Source organism: Eptesicus fuscus, chromosome 22 (assembly GCF_027574615.1).
Source record: "Eptesicus fuscus isolate TK198812 chromosome 22, DD_ASM_mEF_20220401, whole genome shotgun sequence".
NCBI lineage: Eukaryota > Metazoa > Chordata > Mammalia > Chiroptera > Vespertilionidae > Eptesicus > Eptesicus fuscus.
The window spans coordinates 38,403,372-38,411,251 of record NC_072494.1 but is presented as its reverse complement, the minus strand read 5'-3'; positions in this window follow the sequence as shown (position 1 = coordinate 38,411,251).

Sequence of the window (7,880 nt, the reverse complement as noted above, 5' to 3'; positions counted from 1 at the left end):
CACTGACATCTAGATTGTTTTCCTGGGTTATAACTGGTAGTTTGAAACCCATCTCTATAAAATTACAGTTTTCATTATACTTGAAAACTTGGTTTGAAATTCATCCAAGTTATACTTATAACTTAATTCCACTTTCTTGGTCAGAAGATCGTATTCATGCCTCTTGCCTAGAATATTTGTTTCCTTCCTTTTCCAACCATTAGTCAGCTCTAAATTGTTAACACCTTAAAACACTTTCCCAGCACCATCACGTGAGAGACAGATACAGCAAACAGCAAAGGAATGCAGAGTAGAATGGGGAAAGAAAAAAAAAATTGGCAAGAATAGGATTACTCATGTAGGGTGTAAGAAATATAATCGAGGAAGGAAAAATGAGAGAGAAATGTAGGTAGGGTACAGGTGAACAGACTATTCAGATAATGCCGTTGACCTTGGAGTTTTTACCACTCTTTCTTTCAAATAAATGACCAAAAAAAAAAAAAAAACCCAAAAAAATGTTATGGTACATTAGCACAATGGAATACTATGAAGCTGTAAAACAGAAGGATCTCTTACCCTTTGAGACAACATGGAGGGACCTGGAGATGATTATGCTAAGCAAAATAAGCCAGTCAGAGAAAGACAAGTATCACGTGATCCCACTTATACGTGGAATGTAATGAACAAAATAAACTGACGGATAAAATAGAAGCAGAGGCATGGACACATGGAACACACTGAAGAATCTCAGAGGGAAGGGGCGGTGGGAACAGGAAGAGATTAACCAAAGATCTTATATGCATGTGTGCATAGCCCATGGACACAGACAATAGTGTTGTGAAAGCCTGGGGGGTGGGGGAGGAACTGGGTGAAGGGGTGGGCAATGGGGAAAGAAGAGGGGGGCATCTGTAATACTCTCAACAATAAAGATAAAAAAGTTAAATAAAGCCTATCCCTGCCCTATTCATGAATGAATGCACTATTTACATGTTTTCCCAAACAAGAGGACTTATCTCATTGTTCCCTGATTATTTTTAGCCCCCTGTACATAATAAAATTTTGCTTCAAATTTAAGCAAAACCATTTCTTTTGTCATTCAATGTGTTGAGCAGTCACAACGAATAACTACTGCGCTGGCATTAGAAAAACAAAGATGACTATGACATAGACGGAGCTTCTCCTCAAGGATCTTATATTTTTGAACAGCCTTTTATGTTAAAGGCCCTTGAAATCATATGTCCCTCTTCTTAACATTAGTTTACATACTCATATTTCCAAAATCATAGAAATCACAATATGTGTTCTCTATGAGAGGTCTTTTCCCCCTTCTAGAGACTTCACTGACTGTGTGACAACTGAATATCTGTTATAATAAACGCCCCCCCATCCTCACACATAAGAAAGTGAGACTCACCAGTTAGCTTGTTTCTCTGGTCCTCTAGAGAGCTGTAGTCATGCCTGAGAGTCACATCCCCCACGCTGGAAATTTGACTGCCTGCAATAATAGGTTTGGATTTTTAAAAAAATTCTTTATTGATTAAAGTATTACATACGTCTCCTTTTTCCCCCATTGACCTCTCCCTGGCCACCCCTAACCCCCAGGACTAGATTTTGATTTTTACTAATAGTTGTACAATGTTTCCTAGACCTTCGTCAATGCCTTTCCTGAAGTTATTTAAAACTCATCAGTTACTTGAGTTTAAGCCACTTTGTAAAAACATTGCTATTTTATCAAATAGTCTACAAATGTTCTTATCTCAGGGCCACTAATGTCTTACTGAGCAGAATTATGGTTTACTAGAAGTCCCCCCACTGACTGGCAAGTCTTTAGATATGACTCAGAATGCGATATCTAAAAGAACTAGAGAGGAAGAAAATAATGCACAGCCCAGCCTTCCGGTGCCTGAGACTAGAAGTGAAGGACAGAACAAGTCACATTAATTTCCTTTAGGTTCTTACAGTCCTTCCTGCTGGAAGAAGCTCTTCTTGGAGTCACAAAGCAGTAACTCTGGCTTGAGGTTTCTTAATAAGGTGTAAACTGTTTGTCCCAGATTGCTGGGTCTCTTTCCCCAAAACAGCACTGACTCCCAAGTGATCAATAGCATAAGACACAATCCAAACATCAGAGTGCCTGGGGACCTCATTACTCAGGCAGCTCGTTTCCTAATCCCGAGGTGAACATTTTGGAGGGTAGAGTTGCCTATGCTATTAGGAGAAATGTCTCGGGTGAAAAGGCTGATTTTGAAATTTGGTAGTGTGGACCATGATCCTGCTAAGATACATATCATACTTTCTGTCCATTTCTCTGGCACCAAAGGAGGGTGGCTTAAGGCCTTAGGGAATTGCTCTTCACAAATGAGGAGAAGCAAGAATTTACAAGTAGGGTCAAGCATGGACCCCTGCTGCCAGGTACACAGAGGGTTGACAGTTAGGTTATCTGCCACTTGAAATCAGTTTGAAGTCTCAGGGTAGAATCATCAATCCAGTCCCCGAATTCTGTTGTAAGAACTTTCATACTTTTTTTTCTTCTTTTTTTCCCATTAATGTTTAGAGAGAGTGGATGACAGAAAGGAATATCAATGTGAGAGGAACACATTGATTGGTTGCCTCCTGCACAAGCCCCTACCAGGGCCCCAGGCTGGGGAGGAGCCTGCAACAGAGGTTTGTGCCCTTGACCAGAATTGAACCCAGGACTCTTAGGTCCATACGCTCTATCCATTGAGCCAAACCGCCTAGAGCATAACTTTTATACTTTTAATAACCTCTCTCATCTCTGCTTGGCATCATTTTAGATCCTACATCATTTTGGATCCCCTCGATCATCTTTCCTGCACTACATCATCTTATTATCTATAGCCCACATAGATGCTAATGAATGTCAATAGCCTTAATATAGTAAAAGTTGGCACTGAATTGCCACAATTTTTAACTCTTTAATCATTTTCTTTGCTTTGACCTTACATTCCAAACTCGATAGTAAGCATATTTAGAGAACTCACAGTCATCTTTTGTTTTCAGTGTACTTATAGCTGCTGCTACTAATAAAATAATAGACAATACTTTATTATATCTGCATATTATATACTAGGTTCAAAATTATTCAATGAGCATATACTGACTAACTAAATTCTAAGAAAAATATATAAAGTAGCATTATATTCATTTTCAGAGTAGAAAATAGGCATAGAGACATTATGTAACTTTCTTTAGAACACTGAGCTGATAAAGGAAAACCAGATCTTAAACCCGGGAAATTCAGCTTCAGAAATCAGACTAGTACAATTCTGGACACAAAATCATTCTCAATAAATATTTGGTTATATTGACTTTATTAAAATTGTGTGTGGTACTGCTACTGATAGCAATTTAAGAAGGCACCTTAGTGATGGTGAAAAAGCATTAGACTATTGATTCTGTTTAGTTAGGTTTTAGTTTCCATATCCACCGCTAACTTGATTAGTGTTTGGATAGACATTTATCTTATCTGGGCCTCTGTTTATTCATCTCTGAGTCATGATATGATAATGTCATGATGATGGTGATAATAAGAATGATGATGATGATGATGACAGTAATATCTAACCAGATTTTGCCTCTCTGCATCTTTCACATTGTCTGATGTACTCTCCCAATAACATGATGAAGTACATATATTTTAAATACTATTATCCCCATCTTTACATATAAAAGGCTAAGTGACCAACCGTCCATCTAATCATCTGACTGACCAACTAGCCCATACATATGACATGCACTGGCAATTTAAAAATAAACATTGACTCGCGCATGTGTGATACATATAAAGCTCTTGGAATGTATATTATTGAAATCCCCTGTGAAATGATTTGTAACGGATCTATTATTGAAGCTACCTTTGGAAATAGTATATCTATATATATAAAAGACTAATATGCTAAGTGTCCAACCATCCGACCAGTTACTATGACACTCACTGACCACCAGGGGACAGATGCTCAAAGCAGGAGCTTCCGTGACATGCACTGGCCAGTTACAGAGAAAAGGCACCACAGACCTGGTGCCCACAAAGCAACACTCAGCTTCCCCCAGTGGGACACAGGCCCCGCCACCACCCCCCACCAAATCACAGCCAATGCTGCCGAGACCTCATGGCACAAAATGCGGCCCACAGCCCAACCCAGAAACAGTGGCTGTGGGTACTGGGTAATGATGTCACATAGCAACACCTGGCTTCCTCTCCCTAGCGACTAGCCTCCTTGGAGTTTCTTCAGCCCAGGAACACGACTTGCTTTATAGCCAGGTGGAAACATTTTAAACTTTACAAATGTCTGTGAAGCATTTTCTTGTGCCTCATCTGATCATTTGATCCTCACAGAAGTCCTGGAGTAGGTGGATAGGAGACTCAGTGGAATCCTATTTTCTTTTCATTAGCTGGAAAATGGAGATTTAGAAAACTTAGAAACTTGACCCAACTGAAAAGAAGTAAGAAATGGTAGACCTTGCAAATGACTTCAGGTTTTCTCACTGCACAGAATATAGTCAAACACTGCTGCAGTTAAATATTTTACCCTTTGTTCTCCCTACATGATCTACAATAATAATCTGCTTCATGTTGCTATTTACTGCTGTGTTGTTGACAATTAACTGAAAGAGAAGTTGGGGTGCTCCACTGGGCTGGAAAAAGTTTAGCTAAATCAGAAAGCAGGTCTAATTAAGCAAGTTTATATACATATAAAGCTCTTGCTGGTGCCAATTGTATGCATGTGTTTCCATCTGTCATTGTCGATTGTGAATTTGGTTGACATTTCTATTATAGAGAAAGGGAAAATAGTGATATTAAAATATTTCTTCTAATTAATTTCCTTTTAATGTGCATGAATTCATGCACCAGGACACTAGTTTGTAGATAATATTAAAAATATATCTAAACATGTGATTCTTTGTCCTAAAAATGAGCATGTTCATAAATTAAATGAAGAAATTTTGAATATACTTGATGGAGATTTTCACACATATTTGAGTGATGATTCCATTGATTCAATGATAATGCTGAAAAGGAAAATTTTCCCATTGAATTTCTTAATAGTATTACTCCTTTGGAAATGTCGTGTCATAGATTAAAATTGAAAGTAGATGTAATTATTATGCTACTGAGAAATCTTAATAGTAATTGGGGCCTTTGTAATGGTACTAGATTTATTATCAAAAGATTGTGCCCTAACATAATCGAAGCTGAAGTATTAACAGGATCTGTGGAAGGAGAGGTTGTTCTAATTCCAAAAATTGATTTGTCCCCGTCTGACAATGGCCTCACATTTAAATTAATTTGAAGACAGTTTCCTGTGATGCCAGCATTTGTGATGACTATTAATAAACCACAAGGACAAACTCCAGTCAGAGTAGGAATATTCCTACCTGAACCTGTTTACGGACATGGTCAGTTATATATGTTGCTTTCTCTCGAGTTCAAAGAGCATGTGACATTAAAGTTAAAGTTGTAAATACTTCATCACAAGGGAAATTAGTCAAGCACTCTGAAAGTGTTTTTACTCTTAATGTGGTATACAGGGAGACATTAGAATAAGTTTAATAAATTTATCAGTCATCGTTTTTATCAATGTGGTTTTTATATCATTTTTTGTTGTTTTTATATCATGTTGTTGTTTTAGATCATGTTTTTGTTGTTTATTTATTAATCAATTTACATATTATTTCCAAATACATTTTACAAATTTTCTTTCATCTCTGACACTTCTATTATAGAGAAATGGAAAATAGCAATATTAAAATATTTCTTCTAATTAATTTCCTTTCAATGTGCATGAATCCATGCACCGGGCCACTAGTTTTACGAATAAAGAAACTAGGGCTAACAGACCAGGAATATGTTACCCTTCCCAGAATTCTTTACAGTAAGCTACTCTTGAAGGGTAGAATTAGTTCTACTTCATCTTTAAAATAATGTTATAATAACTACGATGTGGATGCAACTTCTAAGTCAATGAATAGTTGAGAGGTCATGATTCCAGAAAAAGATATGTAGAAATGGTAGCCTGCCACCCACTTCTTTGCAGTTTCCTCGAAGAACTGTAATTCATGTTTGTAGTCTTTGATCAAAAGACTAAAAAAATGAGCAGAGCATGTGGCAGTTTCCATATACTTGAGGGCTACCCCCTAGGTGAAAGGATAAAGTAGAAGTAAATTAACTTTCACATAGACTGAAACCAGCTTTGATTTAGTTTAATACAACCACCTGAGTTTGGAAACGAATACAACTCCAGAAACTAATACAAGCTCCAGAAACGAATACAACTCAGTTGATACTTTGATTTCAGGCTCTGAGCAGAGGACCCATGTAAGCCATGCCCAGGTGATCTGACCTATGGAAACTGTAATATAATAAATGTGTGTTGTTTTAAGCTTTTCAATTTGTGGTGATCTACTTTACATAAGAAAATGACTGAAATATGCTATATATTTTTAAATTTTGGTGATTTGTTATGAAGCAATAGGTGATTATAATTTTTATTGTATTGAAGAAAATAGATGACAAATTATAGAACAATAACTGAGAATTGGAAAAAAAAAGTATTTTTAAAATACAGTAAAAACATCAGAAGTCAAAATCACAATAACTGAAAATAAGCACTTAAAGTGTTTTAACAGCACAACTAGAGGTAAAGGCCAGGGTTGGGGGAGAGCTGAATGTAGGAGGGCACAAGAGGAGAAATGGGGAACATTTGTAATAGTGTCAACAATAAAAAAAAAATCAGTGAATTACAAGCATCTCAGTAGAAATACCCAAACTGAAATACAAAGAGGAAAAATTGCAGAATATGTAAAAGAGCATACAGACCCCAGTGAAAAGGTCTAGCCTACGTGTATTTGGAGTTCCAGGTGGGTAGAATAAATAGAAAGCATCAGAATCAGAATATGAATAAACAATTGCCACAGTTTTCCAAACCTGAGGAAAACCAAGACACAGATTCAAAAATCACTCTGAATTACAAAGCAGGGTATATAAACACACATTCCACACAAAATGCATGTAAGCATATCATGTAAAATGGCTAAAAAATATTTAAAAGTGTCTTAAAAGTAGTTAGAGGAAAAAAGATGCATTACTTTCAAGAAATAACAATAACATTTTAAACTGACTTCTTAGTGGCAGTAATGGGAAACAGAAATCAATGAAATGACATCTTCAAAGTGCTAAAAGAAAATAATTGCCTAACTAGAATTCTATACTCAGGGAAAATATCTTTTATTAAGAAAAGCAAAACAAAAACAGTTTCAGACATAGAAAAAGATGAAAGAATTAACTACCAGCAGACCTGCAGTAAAGAAATATGTAATGGAGTTATCCAGGTAGAAGGAAAATTCATCTTAGATGAAAACAAAAATTTTAAATAATTAAAATGAATAAAAAATAAAAACACAAGCAAATGTAAATTAATATACTTAATTAATATTATTCAATAATTAATGAGTGTCTTGTGATTTTAAAAATATTTATAGAATTAAAATAAGCAATAATAACATTAAAGTAAGACAAATGTAATGTAAGATACTTTTATTGTACCATTTCATCTTTCTCTTAAAATGTAACTTTAACCATTAAAATGATGTATGAGTAACAAATGGAGAGGAAAAAATAAAAAATAATTGATTACTTTAAAACAAGACAAAAAGATGAAAGAAAATGTACACACACATAAAAGAAGTAAAACAGAAAACAAATCCCAACATGGTATATTTAAACCCAAGTATATCAGTAATTCCATTAAATTTAAAATGTACATTTTATTAAATGTAAAATAAGAATCCAATTAGTAGATAAAGATTGTTAGACTGGATAAGAAAACAAAATTTGTTTATAGGGACACACCTTACTTATCAGCAAGATGGAAAAGAGTGGAAAA